This window comes from Bos indicus, chromosome 2 (genome assembly GCF_029378745.1).
Source record: "Bos indicus isolate NIAB-ARS_2022 breed Sahiwal x Tharparkar chromosome 2, NIAB-ARS_B.indTharparkar_mat_pri_1.0, whole genome shotgun sequence".
NCBI lineage: Eukaryota > Metazoa > Chordata > Mammalia > Artiodactyla > Bovidae > Bos > Bos indicus.
The window spans coordinates 22,986,067-23,011,346 of NC_091761.1; the positions used below are offsets into that span (position 1 = coordinate 22,986,067).

The 25,280-nt window shown below is 42.2% G+C and overlaps 1 long non-coding RNA gene across 6 annotated transcripts in view; it reads left to right on the forward strand.

The window, feature by feature from the left end:
- The window catches only part of LOC139187200 (uncharacterized), a 59,399-nt gene extending 38,126 nt beyond the window's left edge, over positions 1 to 21,273 (forward strand). For 2 of the 6 annotated variants that reach the window (XR_011570796.1, XR_011570800.1), the window contains one exon: positions 1 to 21,273. This exon is cut by the window's left edge. This is a non-coding gene — a long non-coding RNA (uncharacterized lncRNA). The other 4 variants (XR_011570801.1, XR_011570797.1, XR_011570798.1 and 1 more) reach the window with 4 other exon arrangements.
- Positions 21,274 to 25,280: the final 4,007 nt, after the last annotated feature.

The window sequence follows — 25,280 nt, forward strand, 5'->3', positions numbered from 1 at the left end:
TATGCCCTCTGAGTAGTCGAGAATCAATAGACCTACAAATATTTCATTGGCTTCAACCTGCTCTAAATGATACAAGTTTGTTCTTTAACTCCAAAAATGGAAACAGTGACAGAATTTATTTTCTTGATCTCCAAAATTACTGTGGATGGTAACTGCAGCCATGAAATTAAAAGACACTTGCTCTTTGGAAGAAAAGCTTTGACAAACCTAGATAATGTATTTAAATGCAGAGACATCACTTTGCCAGCAAAGGTCCATATAGCCAAACTATGGTAAAGAAGGCTGAGCGCTGAAGAATTGATGCTTTCGAATTGTGGTGCCAGAGAAGACTCTTGAGAGTCCCTTGGACTGCAAAGAGATCAAAACAGTCAATCCTAAAGGAAATTAACCCTAAATGTTCATTGGAAAGATTGATGCTGAAACTGAAGCTCCAATACTTTGGCCACCTAATGCAAAGAGCCAACTCATTGGAAAAGACCCTGATGGTGGGAAAGATTGAGGGCAAAAGGAGAAGGGGGCAACAGAAGATGAGATGCTTTGGATGGCATCATCGGCTCAATGGACATGAGTTTGAGCAAACTCCGAGAGATAGTGAAGGACAGGGAAGCCTGGCATGCTGCAGTCCATGGGGCTGCAAAGAATCAGACATGACTTAGCGACTGAACAACAGAACTTGTACGACATGGGCACCTATCTGGAGCAGATATTCTCAGATATTCTCAAGTACAAAACTCTATTTTACCCATCCCTAAAATTACATACAGGCTAGAAAGGAGAGTTCCCATTGAGGATTCTGCCTGCTTTCCTTTCATTCTTCTGCTCAAGGTTTTTAAGTGCATGCAGTAGAATCTGCTCTGCCCTAACTCCAGGGAGAGACTTGTAGATTTCTTCCAAGGAATGTTTTGATTTCCTTTTAAGTCAAAGACCTGATATAAAAATCATCACAGTTCTGTGGTGTTTTCATTTGGGGAGAGAATTCAATCTCACTATTATGAAGCCTGGGTATCAGCAGGTGTTCCCACTCGTTCTTTCTGTCCTTCAGTCCACGTCCATGAATGGGGAATGTCCGCTCAGACCCTGGTGTTGTGAGGATGAATTCCACCCTTCTTCTTTGGAGGTGTTTCCTATGGAGGGCTGTTAACACCATCATTCAGGGCACTCTACAAAACAAGTCAGAAAAATGAAGGAGATAAAAGAAAAATGATTCATGTCAGAAGTCTATCTTCAAAATACAATCTTTGAGGAAAGAGAATGGCCTGTGGTCACACTCTGTTCTATAGGAGTACAGAATTTCAGTGTTATTCATCCCATATTCTGTGGAAAGGGCTGAAAAGGAAGAGTCCTTGATGATTCTTTTGCTAGAATTACTGCCTTAAAATGGCAACTATAATAAATATCAGCAAATTCCTTGCAGGGATAAGTGACCAGTCAGTTACTTTATAAATCAGGGCCCACACATGGAGAGAGCTTATTTACTGCAGGTAATCATTTATTTGTGCAGTTTCCATTTTGCAATGCAATGTGGTGTTAAGACTGGCCAATGATGTAAGGTACCTCTCCTTCCTTTGACAGAAATTGTTGAAACGGATTTCAAAAAACTCTTAGTGGAATTCTACTACCATCACATGTGTACTAGGACCTAAAGAATCAAAGATTTGAAAAGTTATGGTCCCTGTCCACTAAGAGCTGACAACTTGGAGGGAGATAGATGTGTATGCAGATGATTTTTTATCATGTGGCAAATGCAGCTCTAGATGTACACCAGGGCCCGTAGAACACTTAGCTGGCCAGTATGAGTCGGGTAAGTCTCCTAGAAGAACAGGACCCATGTGGTAAGTATTTCTGCCTGTACACTTGTTGGGGGGAGTTTTTTAAAATTATGAAAATTATCAATGTCCAATTGACCAGTGCATAAATGCATAAAATAAAATGTGAAATGAGGTGAGTGTTACAGGGCAAGTTGCTCTGGGACTCCTCCCAACCAGGGTGGATTTAGGGTGGGAGAGATGTGAATGTATTTTATAGGCTGAGAGGAAGTCACGAAGAGCAAGAGATCAAGAGCAAGAAAGAGAAGAGAAGCCAGAGAGGGAATAAACAAAGGGTCAGGACCTAGGAGAGCAAGGGATTAGGGTTGTGAGGACAAGTTATGGATTGGCCTTGAGCAGGTGCAGGATCGACTCCTCCAGATTGCTAGGAAGGGTGTCGGTGGCTGTCACCGAACTGCGCATGCATGTTAGTGTATGGGTATGCATATGAGACTCAGCTGCTCAGTCATGTCCCGCCTTTTGCAACCCCATGGACTAGCCTGACAGGCTCCTCTGTCCATGGGTTTCTCCAGGCAAGAATACTGGAGTGGGATCTATTTCCTTCTCCAGGGGATCTTCTTGACCCCACCCAGCAACAGAACCCATGTCTCTTGCATCTCTTGCTTTAGCAGGCAGATTCTTTACCACTAGGACCATCTGGGAAGCCCATATGAGCACACACAGCATGGTACATTAAGGCAGGTTGCATCTGCTTGTTATATGCTCTCTTATATACTGAATGTTTGTGTTCCCTGCAAACTCATGTTGAAATCCTAACCAAACCCCATGCGATGGTGTCAGAAGGTGGGACTTTGAGAGTAGAGCCCTCATGCATGGGATTAAAGCCCTTAAAGGAAAAGACAAAGAGAGCTTGCTTCTCACCCTCTGCTCTTCAACATGTGAAGATACAAGGAAAAGACAACCACCTGCAAACCTTGGAGTGAGTGCTCACCAGACACACTTGACCTTGAACTTCCCAGCCTCCAGAACTGTGAGAAATAAATTGTTGTTTGAGCCTCTGAGCCTCAAGTAATGAGTTATGGCAGCCCCAGCTGACTAAGACTCTATCCGACATTCACTGAACAAATGTCTATCAGTTGCCTACTATGTACCGAACGCTCCTCTAAGCACTGGAAATAAGCGATCAACAGATTAGCTAAAGTCCCTGCCTTACGAGGGCAGAGCTGGACATGTGCCCTGTAGGAATGGGGGACCTAGTGACAGCTATGGCGTATGCACTGATGAAGTTGAAGCACTGATTGGACAAAACTAACCATTTCGTGATCTCTAATATCTACTAACTTGAAATAAGATTCATTGTCCTGGCCATGACCTCTCTTTCTATGGACTGCTGTCATCTACCCATGAGGATGGACCCAGGTGACCTGTTTATATTATATTGACCTTAACCATTAACCTGGCATAGTCAATTCAACAGGATTGGACACCTGGCCTAGGCTGAATCACTCAGAATGTTTTTTCCTGAAAATTTGGAATTGATCCTGAGAGAGCTACTCTGTGTCTGCAATTGCTTTAATTAAAGATATGTAAATTCAGGAACTGTGAGTGTGGCCATGCTTGGCTCTGGGTATAGAGAAGTATCAAAAAGCAATCTATGGAGAAAAAGAGAATTAATTATGCCAGGAGTGCAGGGAGAGGCAGGGATGAAAGGCCATTTAGCCTGAGAGAGGGAGGGGGGGAGTAAAGGGAGGAGGGCAGAAGAGGGAGAGGGAAGAGGCGGAAGGAAGAGGGGAGGGATAGTAAAGTTCACTTGTTTATGCTTCCCCCTCCCCACCCACACCTTGAGATTCATTTGTTTCTGTGAATAGGCACTCTGTTAGGCACTACTGTGTGTTAGGCACTGTTTAGACACTGGGGATACTGTGCTGTCTGCCTCCCTGGACAGTCTACCTCCCTGGAGGCTCGGATTCTAGAAGGAAGGTAGACCTGGGCTCTGGACAGCACTCTGGTTCCTGGCCCGTGTCTGCTGTGCAGCCTCTTCATTTTCTGCCCTGGGTCCATCTCACTGTTTCTCATGATAATCCCTCTTTCCTCACCAATATGCCTTAGCTTGTTTGAGTGAGCATTGCTTGTGCCAGAAGAATCTTGATCAAATACACATTTGTCAGTTTTCAAAAAGATTTTCACTCTCCTGTAGCCTGAAATTAGAAAGAAATCTGCTCCGACAATCCCAAGATTCAAGCTCCATTCTGCTTTATATCAATAACTACCTATGCTTGGATCCAATAAATCTGTACAGCCAAAACTAGTAGCAACTTGTGGCAGTTAGCAAAGCAGGCTAATTATATTTATTTCATCATGTACCATGGATTGTGTGGTTTGATTAAAAAATGTTTTGTCGAATGCCTAATTCCTCATATTGATTTTCAGTCCTATTTTTCCTTTCGATTTGTATGGGGAACTTCTTCCCACCAGTACAAAGGACAGTTGTTCACATTTTACCATGTTTGACTAACAGTCTACTTTTCTGCTGAAATAGTCTACAGGAAATTCCAAGCATTGTGACTTCACTCTCAAATACTTAAGTATGCCTCTCTGTACAAATAAGACATTTTCCTTCATAAGACATTAGGCCTTATGTCTCTCCGGCAATAATTCCTTCATATCATTTCATATACTATCCATATTCAGTTTTCCCCAATTGTCTTCTCAATTTGTTTAGTTGTTTTATTCAAATAGAGATTCAAGAAAGTCCACATGTTGTATTAGATTGCACGTTTTTTAAGTCTCTTTAAATCAAGAACCAAGAGCAAATCACTACCACTTCATTCATGCCATTGACTTAAAGAGATTGGTTATCCTGTAAAATGATACACATTCTGAATTTGTCTGATGTCTTCCTCATTACAACATTGGGTTTGTTCCTGTCTTTTGCTTTCTTTTATTTCTAAAAGCTTTAATATTATTGGGTGAAATATTGGGTTGGCCAAAAAGTCCATTTGGGTTTTCTTGTAACATCTTATGGTAAAACCCAAATGAACTTTTTTTGGCCAATTCAATATTTTGGGTTTTACTATATTGTTCGTATAGTCAAAGCTACGGTTTTTCCAGTAGTCATATATGGATGTGAGAGTTGGACAATACAGAAGGTTGAGCACTGAAGAATTGATGCTTTTGAACTGTGATCCTGGAGAATACTCTTGAGAGTCCCTTGGACTGCAAGGAGATCAAACCAGTCAATCCTGAAATAAAGCAACCCTGAATACTCATTGGAAGGACTGAAGCTGAAGCTCCAATACTTCCGCCACCTAATAGAAAGAGCCAACTCACTGGAAAAGACCCTGATGCTGGGAAAGATTGAAGGCAGGAGGAGAAGGGGATGACAGAGGATGGGATGGTTGGATTGTATCACTGATTCAATGGACATGAGTTTGAGCAGACTCCGAGTGATAGTGAAGGACAGGGAAGCCTGACATGCTAAGCAGGACTCCATGGGGTCACAAAGAGTTGGATACAATTGAGTGACTGAACAACAGCTGCATGTTGCATTGCTCCAGGAGAACAAATATCTGCCTATTTCAAAATGCCAAGATTGATCAATGGATTCAACTGGTGTCAGCAGACCCATCCATTATAATATGTGGTTTTCGTCTTATAAGTAGAAGGAATCTGCCACAAATTCTAGTTCTTCACTATTAGCACTGATTGCTATTTGTTGCCTAAATCAATTATTACATTAAGGGTTACAAAATGATGATTTTATCATTGCATCTTCCTTTAACTATGCATTAACTGGAGGTAAAAGATTTCCCTCATCAACTAGCACTAATTGGTTACTCTGAAATATAGTTCATACAATGAAGACAGGATAAAAGCTTAAGATTGTCCTTTAATTCAAACTGTTCAGAGTAATAGTCCATTGTTTTTAAGCATTGGTCATTGAAATTACTTAATCAGTAGTACTTGTGATATCATTAACAGAATGGTGACATACCCAATGCCTGGGTTAAAATTCTATAAAAAATAATATAAAATTCATTATATCAAGAATGGACTTCACATGAAGATTACATCTCTTTGTAATAATAGACAAGAGGGCTGTTTGTAGGTGCCTGAATGTGCTATTCATTTTGAAAAGTTTTGGAGGTAAAATTCTTTTTTTTTACCCTTAAACTCATAATTCGGAGAAGGCTTTGGCAACCCACTCTAGTACTCTTGCCTGGAAAATCCCATGGGAGGAGGAGCCTGGTAGGCTGCAGTCCATGGGGTCTCGAAGAGTCGGACACGACTGAGCGACTTCCCTTTCACTTTTCACTTTCATGCATTGGAGAAGGAAATGGCAACCCACTCCAGTGTTCTTGCCTGGAGAATCCCAGGGACGGGGGAGTCTGGTGGGCTTCCATCTATGGGGTCCCACAGAGTGAGACACGACTGAAGCGACTTAGCAGCAGCAGCAAACTCATAATTATTTGATTTTTTTCTCTCCATTTTTAAATCACAAGATTTAAAAAATCAGTTTATGCTGTTCATAGTGTACACAACATCTGTATAGAAAGGAAGGGACACAGAAATTAAGGTGGAAGAGTGGGGGTGTGGAAATGACAATTTTTGGAAAATTTTCTGGTCCCCAAATGGTTCACAGTTTAACAAATAATCTCTGAGCAATGAGCCACATAGTAATCCACTATTTCAAATACTTTACTTTGAAAGAGAGTTTAACTTAGAACATTTCTTCAGCCATTAAGTGTATTGTCAAAGTCATATAATAACAAAATAGTCTTATCTTGTTATTTAGACTTCTAGCTGTTACCTATGGAGCATCCAGGGTTTGGCATTTTCTCTTATAAATGGTCGCTGTCTTTTGCTATATGGACGTGATGTGACAGTTTTTGTGATCCCAAGAGTCAAGATTTCATTGGAAATTTTCCTGTGGCAAAGGCTCTTTACATTCCAAGATGTTTGCCAGGAAGTTTATATGCCTCTATGACAGGTGTGACCTCTCGTGAAACCTTGCCTCTTACCAAGCTTATTAAAGAGCTCTGCCACTATTTAATCAGTAGGGTTGTAGCAAACATCAAACATGACATGTCTAGTTGCAAGGAATGCTATTTACATTGAACACGACGGCTCAAGTCCAGAGGGCTATTCCGTGCCCTCCATATCATGTTCTAAGAAGTTTTGGGAAAGCATGTCATAGCCTCCTCCTGAGTGTAGGGAAATGAACAGGAAATCATTCTCTCCTTTGGGAATTGTAAATAAGGTGCATGTGTTCAGTCTGGAAAAGTATTCCTTTTCTCTTGGACCAGTCATGACAGAAGCTATGGTTTGTCGAGTCAAGGCACGATACTGACAGGGAAGCAAAGGGTAGCTAGCCTTCTGTCTCTTTTTAATTTTTTTGCAAACTTGATAGTCGAACTACATTCTTAGCTCTGGTACCCATTCTTACTCTTTTAAAGGTAGAAAAGAAATGTAGCTTGGTGTTCTTAAAGACTTAAGAGCACTTAAATGTTGTAATTTTCATGGCAATATAGAAAAAAATAATATTTTGTTGTATTAATACTTTGCATATCCTGGCAGAATATAGCTCCTAACTGGAGCCTAAGCCATATCCATGAATGGGAATCAGAAATGTTCAGCCACTCCTAAAGCCCCACCATCAACCTCCTGTACATCCTCTGCCATTGCTGTGGTCTTCCAGAGGCAAAAGTCACAAGACACAGAGGTTTCAGTCATGGGTTCCAGAGTCATAGTACCTGAGACTGAAATTTGACTTTACCACGTAAGGACTGTGACATTGGCAATTACTCAACTTTTCTCTACAGGTCAGATTCTTCATCTCTGTAGAAAACATCATAACAGTTATTTTAGTTACTGAGAGATTCAAATAAGATAATAGACATAAAGTGCCTAGAGCCTTGGAGAAGGCAATGGCACCCCACTCCAGTACTCTTGCCTGGAAAATCCCATGGACGGAGGAGCCTGGTAGGCTGCAGTCCAGGAGGTCGCTAAGAGTTGGACACGACTGAGCGACTTTACTTTCACTTTCCACTTTCATACATTGGAGAAGGAAATGGCAACCCACTCCAGTGTTCTTGCCTGGAGAATCCCAGGGACGGAGAAGCCTGGTGGGCTGCAGTCCATGGGGTCGCACAGAGTCGGACACGACTGAAGCAACTTAGCAGCAGCAGCAGCAGCAGCCTAGAGCCTAATCCTTTAGTGAGCACTAGATCAATGTTGGCTTTGCTTCTTTTTCCATTATTGTGATTGACTAGTGAGGATGAACATGCCAAGAGTTGATCTACACAAGGTTTGTTTGGGCTTAAAATCTGGTGCTAGCACTTCCTGAATGCATGGCTGCAGACAAATTGCTAAATCTTTCCTTAATGTCCTCATCTGTCGAATGGAGATTATCTGTCTCGCAGGGTTGTGCTGATATTGTTGTCATTCAGTTGCTAAGTCGTGTATGACTCTTTGTGTCCCCATAGACTGTAGCACACCAGGCTCCTCTGTCCTTCACTATCTCCCTGAGTTTGCTCAAACCAAACATGTCCATTGTGTCAGTGAAGCTATCTAACCATCTCATCCTCTGCCACCCACTTCTCCTTTCAAGTCAGTTTTTTCACTCTCTGCTTTTACCCTCATCAAGAGGCTCTTTAGAGTTCCTCTGCATTTTCTACCATTAGAGTGGTAGCATATGCATATTTGAGATTGGTGCTGTTTATTTCTCCCAGAAATCTTGATTCCAGCTTGTGATTCATCCAGCATGATATTTTGCATGATGTTCTCCACATAGAAGTTAAACAAGCAGGGTGACAATATACAGCCTTCCCATGCTCCTTTTCCAATTTTGAACCAGTCCGTTGTTCTATGTCTGGTTCTAACTGTGCTGATGATTAACTGATTAAAAATGTGTGAGGCCTTTAGAAGAGTTCTGACAGTACTTGGCACAGAATAAACATTAGCTAATGTGACTAGGGTTTTTGTAGCAGTTGTGTGAAGAAGTAGGGCCAGAGGGGAAGAGATTGGGAAGATGGTACACAGATTAACATGTGCCTGGACTTTAAAGAGATGGATGCCAGAGACATATGTCACAGAAGTAATTTTCTTTTGGGACCCAAGTGACAAAGTCTAGCACAAAGGGGAGGGGCAACCCACCCCTACTCTTGCAGGAGTGAGAAGAGACTTTAGTGGTTTGAAAACTGCAGAGAATATGGTGCTGGCTTGGTGCCTGGAAGCCTTCAGGGCACTGCTGATGACAGCAGTGCCTCTTGTGGGCAGTGGTGGCACCTGGAAACAAGGGGGTCAGTGACAGCAGAGCCCTGGCACAGAGAGGGGCTGAGCAGAATGGGGCTCAGAAAATGCCGGCTACCATATGTCACAGGGAGACTCCATCTGGAGACTTCCAGAAGTCACTGGGATAGAAAGGTTCAGGGGTTTGAGGAAGGAGCCAGAGTTTATGAAGACATGCTGCCCTCCACTGTGGTTTTTCACCGTGAACTTCACTCACCCACTCATTCCCTCACTCACTCAGCTCTTTAGCAAGGACTGGTCTATGTTTGGGAGCCATCCGAGTGCTATGCAAACTCACAAGAGTAACCAGGATTTGTTGGCTTGAGTGTATGCTCAGTCGTGTCCAACTCTTCGTGACCCCATGGACTGTAGCCTGTAGGCTACTCTGACCATGGAGTTTTCCAGGCAAGGATATTGGAGTGAGTTGCCATCTCCTACTTCAGGGGCTCTTCCCCACCAGGGGTTGAACCTGTGTCTTTCTGCATCTCCTGCAGTGGCAGGTGGATTCTTTACCACTGTGCAACCTGGGAAACCCCATTTGTTGGTTTAGTAGGTGGGAAGGAAGGCATATTGTAAGGAAACCTGCTTAATTACTTACAAACATCCAATCCACAACCTCAGAGGTTGGTAATGGAAGCAATGTAACCACATGGGGTAGGTGGATGAACCTCCAAGGGTCTGTCCATGTATCATGAAAGGTGCTCTGAGATGCCTTGACTCACTCATGTAGCAAGGGTGCTTTGAGTGCTTATTGTATGCCAGGCGCTATTCTAAGAGTCAGTGTGTGCCAGACATAATGCCTGCTTCTCAGACCTTCATGGGCTATGGGAAATGAAGATTAACAAGCAATTAAAATATAGTGTGACCTTCCTAGGTCACAGAATGTGCCCAGCTTTAGTACATGTGTGCGTGCATGCTCGGCTTTGTCCGACTCTTTGTGACCCCATGGACTGTAGCCCACCAGGCTCCTCTGTCCATGGGATTTTCTAGGCAAGAATACTGCAGTGGGGTGCCATTTCCTCCTTCAGAGGATCTACCCAACCCAGGGATCGAACCCGTGTCTCTTGTCTCTCCTGCATTGGCAGGAGGATTCTTTACCACTGGTACCACCTGGAGCTGCTAAACATTTTTCCACAGTAGTTGTACCAAGTTATACTCCAACCAATTGTGTTTGAGGGTTCCCATTGCTCTACATCCTTGTCAACACTTGGTATTTTCTATCTTTTTCAATTCTTGCCATTCTGGGGTGCTTGTAGTAGTATTGTATTATGGGTTTGATTTGCATTTCCTGAATGACTTAATGAAGTTGAGTGCATTTTCACATGCTTATTTGTACTTTGGATATCCTTTTTTTGTGAAATGTGTTTTTTTCAAGTACCAAGTAGCTGCTTGCCTGGGATATTCATTTAACCAGTGAAGGTCAGGAAGCCAGTGTGGCTAGGGCAGAGTGAGGGAGAGAGCAGTAGGAGAGCAGGCTGGAGAGGAAATGAGAGGAGTACAGGCTCTGGTGGGTCAGGTAGGAATGTGGTTTATGTTCTGAGTGGGGAGCTTTGGGCAGAGAGTGGCAGAACCAGACTTCTGTTTTAACACAATCATTGTGCATGGCAGAATAATGACCCCCAAAGATGTCCGTGATGTGGTCTGCAGAACTGTAAACATGTTATGTCAGGTGACCTTAAAATGGGGAGATTATCCTGGATTGTCTAGATGGGTCCAGAATAATCACAGTGCCCTTACTGGTAGAAGGAGATGGGCAAGGGAGAACCAGAGAGGTGACAGTGTAAAGGCTCAGCCCACTATTTATACTTTGAGAATGGAGGAAGGGAGCCATGAAACAAGGAATGCAGGGAGTAAGGATGAGGCCAGGGTCAACTCTAGATACTAGGAAAGGCAATGAAATGCACTCTTCCTGAGAGCCTCCAGAAGGAACACAGCTCTGTGGACACCTTGATTTTTAAGCCAATGGGAGTTCTATTTTTAGATTTTTAAGTCACCTCCATACTGTTCTCCATAGTGGCTGTACCAATTTACATCCCCACCAACAATGTAGGAGGGTTCCCTTTTCTCTACGCCCTCTCCAGCGTTCATTGCTTGTAGACTTCTTGATGATGGCCATTCTGACCAGTGTGAAGTGATACCTCATTGTAATCTGCATTTCTCTAATAATCAGGCATGTCAAGCATATTATCCTGTGCTTTTGGGGCATCTGTATGTCTTCTTTGGAGAAATGTCTGTTTAGATCTTCTGTCCATTTTTTGATTGGATGGTTTACTTTTTTGATACTGAGCTACATTAACTATTTGTATATTTTGGAGAGTAATCCCTTATCAGTCACTTTACTTGAAAATGTTTTCTCCCACTCTGAGGACTGTCTTTTCACTTTGCTTATGGTTTCATTTGCTGTGCAAAAGTTTTTATGTTTAATTAGGTCATATTTGTTTATTTTTGTTTTTATTTTCATTACTCTAGAAAGTGGGTCCAAAAAGATATCGCTTCAGTTTATATAAAAATGTGTTCTGCCTATGTTTTCTGCTAAAAGTTTTATAGGTCTTCAAGGCTGGTGCCCTTCCATAGAACTACCATATGATCCAGCAACCCCACTCTTGAGCATATATCCAGAAGAACCATAATTCCAAAACATACATGCACCCCAATGTTCATTGCAGCATTTTTTACAATAGCCAAGACATGGAAGCAACATAAATATCCATTGACAGAAGAATAGCTGCAGAGGATATGGTGTATATATTACTGAGCCATAAAAAATTTAAATAATGCCATTTGCAGCAACATGGATGGGCCTAGAGATGATCATACTTAGTGAAGTAAGACAGAGAAGGCAATGGCACCCCACTCCAGTACTCTTGCCTGGAAAATCCCATGGACGGAGGAGCCTGGTGCGCTGCAGTTCATGGGGTCTCGAAGAATCGGACACGACGGAGCGACTTCACTTTCACTTTTCACTTTCATGCATTGGAGAAGGAAATGACAACCCACTCCAGTGTTCTTGCCTGGACAATCCCAGAGACGGGAGCCTGGTGGGCTGCCGTCTATGGGGTCGCACAGAGTCAGACACGACTGAAGCGACTTAGCAGCAGTAGCAGCAGCAGTGAAGTAGGACAAAGACAAATATATGATATCACTTATATATGGAATCCAAAAGGATGATACAAATGAACTTATTTATAAAACAGACTCATAGCCTTCAAAAACAAACTTAATTCCCCGGTTGTCCAGTGGTTAAGACTCAGCATTTCCACTGCAGAGGTCTCAGTTTTGATCCCTCGTCAGGGAACTAAGATTCTGTGGTTGACCAAAAAAAAAAAGAGAGAGAAAGAAAAAGTGGGAAAAGTTTAAAAACGAAAAGCAAGAAGTCCTACAAAGGGGAAAGGTGAGGGGAGGGATAAATTAGGAGGTTGGGATTAACATGCACACTACTCTATATAAAATAGATGATCGACAAGGACTTACTGTTTAGCATGGGGAACTATACTAAATATTCTATAATAACCTATATGGGAAAAAAATCTGAAAAAGAATGAATGCATGTATAACTGATCCACTTTGTTGTACGCCTGGAACTAACACAACATTGTAAATCAACCATATCCTAATATGAAATAAAAATTAAATAAAAAATAAGCCAGTGGACTCCATTTTGGCAAACTCCAGAACTGTCAGATAATACATCTGTGTTGTTTTAAGCATCTAAATTTGTGGTAATTTGTTAACAACAGCAGTAGGAGATGAATCCAGTCACTATAAGCTGCTGCCTCGGGCATAGACTCCGGGTGGTGGGCAAAGCAAGAAGACAGAATAGTTAAGGGCCACTGTGATAATCCAGGTGAGAGATGATGGCAGCTTGGATCAGGGTGAATTAAAACTGTACTTTATAAGGCAGAAAATAAACAAAACCACAGAGTAAAGCTAATTTTTTAAAAAAAATTCCTACCATGTACCAGGATGTATGCTCAGCCATTTTCATTTTTTAAAATTTAATCCCCACAAGAAAATGAGGTAGGTATACTATTGCCTGTGTATCATACATGAGGACTGAAGGGGCTGTCCCCGGCTCACTGAATACAAAGGGGCAGCCAAAATTCAAACTCAGGCTCTGATATACCAAATCTCTCTCGCTTGCCTTTTTGTTCTCCCCTAAGTCCTTAACAAAATTATGTGTAAATGTTCTCATTTAAGTGGTCCCAGCTGTGCCTCTGAGCATTCTTGAAAGGGTGGGCTGGAGGTGAAGCCAGAATTGCAAGGACCTCTGGGGACAAATGAACCTCAGAACACAGGAATTAAGGCTATGGGCCGTGGCTCCCTTCCAAGAGGAGTCCTGTCTCCATCATCAACTGCGCAGAATCTGGGCTTCATTGAGCTAAAAAAGCCTTGGGACTCCCTGGCAGTTGTAAACAACTAATTAGAATATGGGAAGATAGTTTCTGTGTTTGAAGTTTGTGCAAAGCGCTAACCCGGGCATCGCTTTTCTGTCTGAGATACAGCACTACTCAAAGTGCTTGATTATAAGAGGATAAACGTTGAAACAGGCTTCACATGTCTACTTTTCTGTGATAGTGTGAAATTTGTCTGATTAAGGCTTATTCATGACACTGATTCTGCGGGCCCTTTAGGAATCAGGTTCATTCTACCTCTTTCGATCACACAGCAGATCTTGCATCTGTAGTTGGGCACCAATGCTGGAACTGGCTGCTCAGCTCAGGGTACGAGGGTTGTGTGGACAAGTTTGGCCTTCAAGGTAGAAGTTTAGGGCCCACTCTGACCCTTCTGATGAGCGTCACCTACAGCTGACCTCTCTCATCTGTTGCCTCTGCAGCCTCTCTGCAAGAGTTGCTTGGGAAGGTACAGCTGGTTGGGGCTTTGTTCCTAGTTTCTGATCCCACGAGCTGGTGAGATTCATTGACTTCCTGTGGATTTCCCTAGGCTTTACCTGCTGGTGGATAACCTGGTGATTTTTGTGATACACCCAATCTCTAGGCTGGGCCTGAGTCTGTTCAACCCCTCATTTTTCTAGTGTCATTTTCAGTCTGTGTCCTTCCAGAATAAGAGCATTCTCAGCAGCGTCTCAGTTGTTGGGTTTTTTGTTTGTTTGTTTGTTTGTGCTTTTTCATTTGGCTGTGCCAGGTCTCAGCTGCAGCCTGGGGATCTTTCGCTGTGGCATGCAAACTCTTCATTGCAGCATATGGGATCTAGTTCCCTGACCAGGAATCAAACCCGCCCCCCCTGCGTTGGGAGTGCAGAGTCTTAGCCACTGGACCACCAGAGAAGTCCCTCCTTAGTTGTTTTTAAAGATTTCTCTGGAACAATCAAGCTCGCAGTGGTGTTTCCAGGATGGAAGGTCACTACCCCTTTAGTGAAAACTGACTGCTGGGCTTAGGCCCTTCAATGGACATGTTTTATGTCACTCTCATAACAGTTCTGCATGGGTAGATATTACTGCTATTCCCAGCAGGGACCTTGGTAAGTGGGGAAGTCATTCTAAGTCACATCTTTGATTTTATTATAGAAAAAGCAAAGTTTTCTCCAGGGAACTGGTATCATTTGACTGTGGTGTCAAATTACACAGGAGAGATACATTCTTCCTTCCTGGATAAGGTGTATAGAAAGACTGCTCTTCTAACTTCTTGCTGTAGGGAGGTACCTTGACAGAGAGCAGAAGGAAAAGTTAGCATGAAGTGGGAGTGAGATGGACATTTGTCTACCAAGGAACCAGTGTCTCTAAGGAAAGGAATGCAGAAGGCTTCTGAGCTATGTACGGCAGGCATCCTCTGACCCATTAAGGGAGACCGACTAGAGAGTATACCAAATGGTGAACACATTGCCTGTACATCTCATTTGCTCATTCACAGAATTAGGTAATTATATCCCAAAGGGAGAAAAACTGCAGCACTGAATATACAGTATGCATTCAATGTCAATACAGGTAGCAGATTGAGTTTAACAAGCCATATGGGTTGTAATTGTCTGAGTATGATTAATTCATAATGTTTGTTCATTTTATGCTTTATATTATGATGTGTTATTATTTCATTTAATTACAATATATGTCCTTTTTCTAGGCATGATCAAGAACCTTAGGGATTTTGATATTCCCTCAGATAAGAACAAACAGTGTCTCCGGCTTTCTGGACTTTATCTGGGACTTATTTCTTTCGGTGCAAGTTCCACGAAAAGAGCACCGTGAACTCGGAGCAGATGGTGCATCCGTCCATTGCTGAGCTCCACTTGCAGCCTGAGGAAAACTTTATACCGAAGGTGGAAATAATGGCTTTCTGCTCAGTTTGTTGTAAATTCTAAATGGGGTGATGGAAGGCTGTAATGATCACTGTTGTTCAACGCCTCTGGGCTCCAACATCTGGCAAATGCCTTTACTAGCTGACAGCTGTTAGCCTTGGTATCACAGTGTGCTGCCCAGAGCTTTTGTTCTAAGTAGGCTGGGAATCGGGCTTGAAGCAAGTATCAACTAGTTCGTGTATCAAGATGTTAAAGAGAGAGAAAACAATTTTATTTTCAGGATTAATTTCACTATGGTACATTTAGTAAAAACAGAGCCTTTTGCATATTGTTATGGAAATGCTGCAGGCTCTTACCCTCAAAACCCAAGATTTTTATTACATTTTTAGCACAAGAGTGTAAATTAATATTCTAAGCCATTTAGCCTCTGTCAGAGATAAATCCAAATTGCTAACAAGCACAAGATAAATTTAGGAAAATTGGCTTATGTCCTGAGATCAGGTTTGAAGATGAATCCGTAGAACTTATACAACAGAAAATAAAACAATTCGCATTTTGGAGATAACAGACTGAAGGGGTACCATTAAAAAGTATAGTACTTTGACTTGGAATAAGCAGTTTGCCTATGGTTTTAAAGAATGGAATTTCATAAATAATGCAGGCAAGGTGTTTGGTGTAAATATTTCCTTTACTAAGATTACACTGCTGCTGCTACTAACGCTTCAGTCATGTCCGACTCTGTGTGACCCCATAGATGGCAGCCCATCAGGCTCCCCTGTCCCTGGGATTCTTTAGGCAAGAACACTGGAGTGGGTTGCCATTTCCTTCTCCAAGATTATGCTAAGATACCTCAAACCTAGGTTTTCTGTGACTAATATCATTTAAATAGGAACAAAATAAAATTTGAAAAGAAAATGATCATGAGGTTTCTTAAATTTTTAATTTTTTTCTTATCATTTTTAATAATTAAAAAGTCTTTTTAATCGCTTTACCCAGATTTATCTCTTTGCACATTTTGAAAACATTGCTACTATACTTAAAGACCAAGGAATTTTTTTTTTTAGAAGTGAAAGCTACTCTGATAAGAATCAGAGAAAGGGAAAGAGAGAGATAGAGACAGAGAGAGATTGAGAGGGAGGCAGGCTTGGGTCTTTTGACTATGAATCTGCCATTTCAAGAACCAGAGTGGTTGGTAGAATTATGATCTGAAAAGAGTCAGTCTACAACTATATACTTCCTGTGTGAAAATACACATGAGAAGCTTTTTGTTTTTTGACTTTTTATTTTGTATTGGGATATAGCTCAATTAACAATACTGGGCTATCAGTTCAGTTCAGTCGCTCAGTCATGTCCGACTCTTTGTGACCCCATGAATCGCAGCACGCCAGGCTTCCCTGTCCATCACCAACTCCCAGAGTTCACTAAAACTCACGTCCATTGAATCAGTGATGCCATCCAGCCATCTCATCCTCTGTCGTCCCCTTCTCCTCCTGCCCCCAATCCCTCCCAGCATCAGAGTCTTTTCCAGTGAGTCAACTCTTCGCATGAGGTGGCCAAAGTATTGGAGTTTCAGCTTCAGCATCAGTCCTTCAAATGAACACCCAGGACTGATCTCCTTTAGAATGGACTGGTTGGATCTCCTTGCAGTCCAAGGGACTCTCAAGAGTCTTCTCCAACACCACAGTTCAAAAGCATCAATTCTTTGGCACTCAGCTTTCTTCACAGTCCAACTGTCACATCCATACATGACCACTGGAAAAACCATAGCCTTGACTAGATGGACCTTTGTTGGCAGAGTAATGTCTCTGCTTTTTAAATATGCTATCTAGGTTGGTCATAACTTTCCTTCCAAGGAGTAAGCGTCTTTTAATTTCATGGCTGCAGTCACCATCTGCAGTGATTTTGGAGCCCCCCAAAATACAGTCTGACACTGTTTCCATTGTTTCCCCATCTATTTCCCATGAAGTGATGGGACCAGATGCCATGATCTTCGTTTTCTGGATGTTGAGCTTTAAGCCAACTTTTTCACTCTTCTCTTTCATTTTCACCAAGAGGCTTTTTAGTTCCTCTTCACTTTCTGCCATAAGGGTGGTGTCCTCTGCATATCTGAGGTTATGGATATTTCTCCCGGCAATCTTGACTCCAGCTTGTGCTTCTTCCAGCCCAGCGTTTCTCATGATGTACTCTGCATAGAAGTTAAATAAGCAGGGTGACAATATACAGCCTTGATGTACTCCTTTTCCTATTTGGAACCAGTCTGTTGTTCCACGTCCTGTTCTAACTGTTGCTTCCTGACCTGCATACAAATTTCTCAAGAGGCAGGTCAGGTGGTCTTGTATCTATATCCGATATGTATTGGGATATAGCCGATTAACAATATTGGGATAGTTTCAGGTGAACAGGGAAGGAACTCAGCCATATACATACATGCATCCATTCTATAAGTGAATTTTGAGGTGAAGGAAAAGGAAGTGATCATGTCTCCTCTCAGAATTTTCAGAGAGAAGATGTACATATCAGCTACCTCCAGAAGCAACAAGCAGAATCTCCTGGGAGAGTAGAAGTTGAGCTAATTCTAACATTTGAAAATGGTTCCTCTTTGTTAACCTAGAAGACAAGATACTTACTTCTCCAATCTTCAGTATCCCTGCCGTGTCTACTACTAGACACTAGGTAGCGCTATGTCTTACTGCTCTGTAAAAATGCCCAACCTTATCATCAAGGTAGATTTCCTCTAGATGGTTGCTGGGTACCTAATAGATGATGATGTTGAAGAAGAAGAGGAAGAAGATGATGATATTGAGGAAGGTGATGATGGTGATGTTGAAAAAGATGATGCTGATATTGAAGATGCTGCTGCTGCTGATGATGTTGAGAGTGAGGATGTTGAGGTACATAGTTACCTTAATTGAGATAGTAACAGACTCTTTTTAAAAGAGCCTAGTATTGTACATGCCCTTATAAGTGCTGGGATGCATTTTAGAAACTCTGTCAGCAACATTGATAGTTCAGGGACTTCCTTGGTGGTTCAATGGTTAAGACTCCAAGCTTCCAATGCAGGGGGTGGGGCACAGATTTAATCCTGGGTTGGGGAATTAAGGTTCTGCATGCTGCAAGATGTGGGCAAATAATAATAATAATGATAGTTCATATAAGCTACCTCCAGAAAGCAACTTTGAGAGTGTCCAGAATTGATACATGAGTGAACAGGTGGGTTGTATAAGTGTGTTATAAACCAAAATCAAAGAAAAATGAAAGATTAAGCTCATTAGGTATTTAAGAGCAACCAGCATGCGCTAAATATTAAAATCTTTAGTGTCTTGTTTTACTTAATCCTTATAAGAACTCAGCAAAGGAGGTGCTATTTTTATTCTTGTTTTACAGAAGCAGAAACTGAGGTTTAGAAAGATTAAGAAACCTGCCTGAGGTCATGCCACTATTAAGCAGTGAACCCAGAATTTAAACCCAGTCATCATAACTACAACATCATCAACTCCTAACCACTTTCAACAGAGACTTGGTGTTTGCTTTTCAGCAAAAGAAAATTACAAAGCAAGTCATTGCTGTCTTGCCTTCTGATCACTCAAGTCATCACTAAGTTTCCCATCACCACCCCAGTCAATCTTTGTTTATTGTGCAGCTGGGTCAGAACATGCAGCCATACTTGTGAAATTACAGCATGTTGTTTTAGCTATGAATATGACATTGCAAAATTAAGATTTGGTGTTATGATCTTTCAGGGAGCTAATGATGGATGTGAGATGAATCACAAGTGCATCATGGCAGAAAATCAAGAATGCTACCTGGAAATCAGTGCAGGAACTCTGCCACTAATGGGCAGTGTGACCCCATCAAATCATATAGCTTCTCTGGGACTCATTTTCCTCAATGACAACATGAGAGCATGAGAGTAATTATGTCCAAGGTCTCTTCAAGTTATAACATATGAGGAAATGGGCCTTATTACTTTCATGCCATTGTTCTTATTAATGTGCAAACACCCTTCATTTTGAGACCTCGACTAACAAGTATAATTTGATATAGCTGGAAAACAGGCAAATGGCTCTACCTAGTAAGTTTTCCTTTTTCATAGACGGCCTAGGATTTGCCATTTGGAGAAGGTCTGGGGAGGCCTGGACGTTTGCCAATTCTCCTGAAAAAGGGTTGCAATGTGGTTATGCCAAGAACGCTGCATGTTGATCTGGACTCAATACTGTGTCTCTTGTTATTGTCTGCTCCTGCCAACTGCTGCTTTCTGCTCCAGCTGTTTGGAAGCCAGACCTGGCACTCTGAGGTCTGCCTTGGCATGCTGTGTGCGTGTGTATGTGCCAGTGTGTCTGTAGACACAGTGTGACGTGATGAAAAGAAGCAAAGGCAGCAGCCATGTGTGGACTTTTATCTTCTTCACTTGCTCACTGCAGAGCCGAATTCTAAATGTACTTCTCCCCATGTGACCCAGACCTGTCTTAGTCCCTTCCCAACACCTTTGGCTATGTTGAGACCACAAAACAACCAGTGATGACAAAGCAAAGCAACTGTAGTCTGGTCAGTGGTCTCACTAGGCTGGTGGCACAGCATATGTAACAGTAGAAATCTCTCCATGTCCATAGAACTATATGGGCATCTTCTGTCTTCGGCTCTTTTGTATTTTGTCTCTTTGGTGAGCCACAAGGATTGAGACATTCATGGTTTTACCAGTATACCTGTGGCTCCATCTCAGGTTGGGTGGCATCTGAGTGTTTTCATGGGCAATGCTTCCGTGTATTTGGGCAGAGCCCAGTAACAGGGCCAGTTTGGAGCATGTGTGGAGGAGCTGCTTGTAGATTAGTGATCCAAGTCACTCAATGATCAGCCTGTCTTCCGGTTGCTGCTGCAGGCTGATCAGCAACAGGGAAGATGGACTTTATAGCCCATGGCTTTTCAGTGGGCAACTGAAACAGGGATGGCCTCGGGTAGTCAAAGAGAGAAATAGGTATGAGCAATAATATGACCCATTAAACTGTGAGGTAGGTTAGGCTTTTTTCCTATTTTTAAAAATCATTTTCTATCTATTCCCTTTTGCTTTTTGTTTTTATACCTCTGTAGGAATAGATTGAAGGCAGAAGGAGAAGAGGGCAAAGGAGGATGAGATGGTTGGATGGCATCACTGGTTCAATGGACGTGAACTTGGGCAAACTCCAGGAGATAGTAAGGGACAGGGAAGCCTGGAGCGCTGCAGCAGTCCATGGATGGGGTCTCGAAGAGTTGGACATGACTTGGAGATGGAACAACAATCTTGGTACCACCTTATAAACTCTCAGACTGCCTAGTTACCTGGATGGTTGTTTGAGCAAAGTTGTACTAGCAATCCTTTCTTTCAGTCGCTGTGCCCAGGTGGCCATTGGAAACACGTGACAAGAAAGAAAGAGACAAAATACAGGAGACAAAATCCAGAAGAGCGGAAGGTAGAAAACGCCTACAGAGTTCTATGGATTGCAGAGACTTATAGTATTATATATGCTGGGCCACCAGCTTGGTAAGACCACTGACCAGCCTACACACGAGTTGGATACCCAACTCCTGCCCTCAGAGAACTTACCTTTTAACAAGGACGACTCGAACTGACCAGAGTGAAGTGTGTTAAGCTTTACGGGAGGGGATACCAGGAAGTAAACAAGAACATAGTGGGATTGTGAGTAGAGCTTTTACCTGGTTCTATTGGTCACTTAGCAATGCTCTGGGCGTTAAGAAGTGTACGTAACATGCAGGAGATACGGAGCTGCCTCCAGAGACCTCACAGTCTGGCTGAGGAGACCACATTCACACAAGAAACAGAACCACAGAGGGCCGGAGTGGGAGGTGCCACTTCTCCACGGCGTTTCACAGACTCAGTGTTTGGGATGCCTATAGTAGTCAAGTTGCAATATCTGGGATTTGGTTTACCCATTTGATTCTAAAATATAAAATGGAACTTGTGGGGCTGTGTGACTAGTTCGGACTTGTATCATTTTAGAACTTAACTTTTTTATAGGTGTGCAGCATTTCTTAACTACACATTAGGTTCCTTGAGGGCAGAAATCATTAATTTTATTGCACTGTGTTTCTTGTAATCTCCAGCCCATTTCTGTCTACACAGTAGGCACTCACTGAATATCCATGAAGTAAGTACAGGACACGATAATTTCTTATTGTTTTAGTGCAATTCCAGAGTGTAAGAAAGATAAGAGGCCACCATTGCCCAGAGAGTTGGAAGTTCTAGATCCATCTCTTGCTGTTCTGATGATGTTTGTTTCTACAGATATACTGCATGCATTCACGACCTTCCTTCACCCCATCTAGAATGAGGCCCCGTGACTGTAACTCCTTCTGCTTGTAACATTTTCCGTAGCAGGGCAATCTCTTAAGCGTTTGAGGGGATGGAGAACGACAGCAGACAGATGGGCCCATTGACGATGTGTCCCCTTGTGGTACATCTGTCACAACTGAATTATTCTGTCATTTGTGCTGTCACCAAGTCAGGCTGATCCAAGGAGTGGAAGGAAGCGCATTTCTAGTGACTCTTAATCACAGAGGGAAATGGCTCTGTGACATGTGTGTTTTCTGACAGCAACTGGCTTTATTATTTTCTAAGGGTAGAGAGAAGTGCATGATGTATCAGCATATGAATAAGTGACCTGCTATGATGGTGACAATGAAACCCTGAGTTGGGTTTCATTTTGTTTAACTGGTATCTCTCTCTTATTTTGGCCCGCCTACATTTAAGGAGCCGAGTCTCAGGAGTTGTACTGGATCCCAGGCTTCTCTGGCTAGCCATGTGACCTTCATGTTACAGGCACTTTCCTCTATCTGTACTTAGGAACTTCACCTGCCTACCTCCATCTAACCTTAAGAGTGGGGCAATATACTGCCCGTGACCAAAATGTATCCACCCTACATGGTCAGGTCATCCTTTGAGGACAGTTTCCCTAGGATTCCATGACACTCGTGAGCTCAAGGACCCTCTTGGAGGAAAGAGCTCCCATAGCTGTACTTCTGTCATCAGATTTGCCTGTTATGTAAGCCTCTGGCACTTGACTGGAAAATTGCCTTTTGGGATTCCAACCCCAGAGACTGTGATGGCCTTGAGAAATGGGGGATGGAATGCATTAGGGCAGTTTTTAAGTCAATTCCAGAAAAAGTGATTTACTAGACATATTTAGAACCACATTTTTTTTTTAAACTGGGGAAATACAGTTGTTTTCCCATTGTTCATTGCACTTCACATTTTGCTAAAATTTTTCTAAATTATCCCAATAATTTCATTTGACTAATTGTTAACCCTGAATATTCATTGGAAGGACTGATGCTGAAACTGAAGCTCCAATGCTTCACTGGAAAAAACCCTGATGCTGGGAAAGACTGAAGGCAATAGGAGAAAGGAATGGCAGAGGATGAGTTGGTTAGATATCATCACTGACTCAATGGACATGAGTTTGAGCAAACTCGGGGAAATAATGAAGGACAAGGAACCCTGGTGTCCTGCAGTTCATGGGGTCACAAAGAGTCTGACACAACTTAGCGACTGAAGAACAACAATTTTCAACAAATAGACTTGCTGTGAGTTGTCAAGGTGATGTTGCCAGCGCATGAAAGCTGTTTTGTTCATTAATTCAATAAATATTTAAGTACCTACCATGTTCTAGGAGTCTAGAGATGAAAAAGTCCCAATTCTGACTTTTGAAAATTCAACTCTTATACTAGTTCAGTTCAGTTCAGTCACTCAGTCGTGTCCGACTCTTTGTGACCCCATGAATCGCAGCACGCCAGGCCTCCCTGTCTATCACCCACTCCCGGAGTTCCCTCAAACTCACGTCCATCGAGTCGGTGATGCCATCCAGCCATCTCATCCTCTGTCATCCCCTTCTCCTCCTGCCCCCAATCCCTCCCAGCATCAGAGTCTTTTCCAATGAGTCAACTCTTCGCATGAGGTGCCCAAAGTACTGGAATTTCAGCTTTAGCATCAATCCTTCCAAAGGACACCCAGGGCTGATCTCCTATAGAATGGACTGGTTGGATCTCCTTGCAGTCCATGGGACTCTCAAGAGTCTTCTCCAACACCACAGTTCAAAAGCATCAATTCTTCAGCTCTCAGCTTTCTTCACAGTCCAACTCTCACATCCATACATGACCACTGGAAAAACTATAGCCTTGACTAGGTGGACTTTTGTTGGCAAAGTAATGTCTCTGCTTTTGAATATGCTATCTAGGTTGGTCATAACTTTCCTTCCAAGGAGTAAGCGTCTTTTAATTTCATGGCTGCAGTCACCATCTGCAGTGATTTTGGAGCCCAAAAATATAAAGTCTGACACTGTTTCCACTGTTTCCCCATCTGTTTCCCATGAAGTGATGGGACCAGATGCCATGATCTTCGTTTTCTGAATGTTGAGCTTTAAGCCAACTTTTTCACTCTCCTCTTTCACTTTCATCAAGAGGCTTTTTAGTTCCTCTTCACACTCTCATACTAAGAGGACAGTAAAAAGCTATTCATCTGCTAAAAAGTAGTTCATTGATCAGAGCATCTCAGCATTTGCTTGATGTTGCTGCGTAAGTGAGATGTGAGTATGAGTGTGTGTGTGTGTGTGTGTGCATGCACGCATCTGGGAGTACCTAAACATTACATTTTAGGGATAAGTTCTTCCACTCTTTGAATTTGATATGTAATTATAATAAATACTAAAAACATAAAAACGAAGCCACCTATACATACCTCACAGGATTCTCCTGGCTTTGGGACAGGAGAATCATTAATGGCAGCAGGGAATTTACTATTTGCTTGTATTCCTGTGGTTAAGTACTAGATGCTAAAGTCGCTGTTATGTGTTTTTTCAATTATAATCAAGACTGAAAATTAGCAATGGACTTCCCTGATAGCTCAATTGGAAAAGAATTCACCTGCAATGCAGGAGATCCCGGTTCAATAGAAGGAATAGGCTACCCACTTCAGTATTCTTGGGCTTCCCTTGTGGCTCAGTTGGTAAAGAATCTGCCTGCAACCTTAGGGACTTTTTTTTTTTTTTGAGTATTTGAAAATGGCTTTTACCTTTTATTTGTGAAAATATTTGAATCTATGCAGGAATAAGGAGAATAGTAAAATGAAGTCTAGGGACCCATCACCAGCCTTAAGAACTATCAACTTAAAGCTCATCTTGTTTCATCTATAATTCATCCTCCCCTCTTCCTCTTCCTGCTTTGCTCTGGGTTACTTTGAGGCAAACCTCAGACACAGATTTCACCTGGAGATATATTGGGAGTCAGTGTGTTTGTACATCGTGGGATGTTATCAGAAGAGGCACGTGCCCTATTGTCACATCCCTACCGTTCACCATGCCTTTTACCAACCTGTCCTCACTGCCATTACCTGCCTCACCCTGCAAGCATTTGGGTTTGCAACCCCTGCGTTTCCCATTTTCTTATCTGTTCCCTTCAGTCACTTTGGTTATTACCATCTTAATGTAAAATTTGTGCTGCTACCTTAAATATACAAGTCATAATAGTAAGTTGCATGATTCAATGTTAGTTAATTTTTATCTGAGAAGTTTAAAATTTATTTTCTGGAGAATGCTTACATTTGACTGGATAACTGGGTTTGAACATGCTATCTTACTTTATATTCCCTGTAAAACTTGATGAAATGACTTTCAGGATCTGCCTCAAAATTAACAATAATGCATCATTCACAGCATCACCTACTTTAGACTTTGCAGCCATATACCTGAATTTTGAAAGACAAGTTAACCAAAGAGTTTATAATAATTTGAAGCAGATGCCTCAATCTGAAATGCCATTGCTGTTGCTACTACTACTAACTGCTATTACTAAACTCCATGGCAATAAATCCCATGTATCATCTAGAATGAAATCCTTTAAGGTTAATAGAATCTCCCAGCACTTGCCAAGCACTGGGTCTGTCAGCTACTGGCAGGGCCAGCAGCCTTTCTGAGAGAGCAAGAGCAA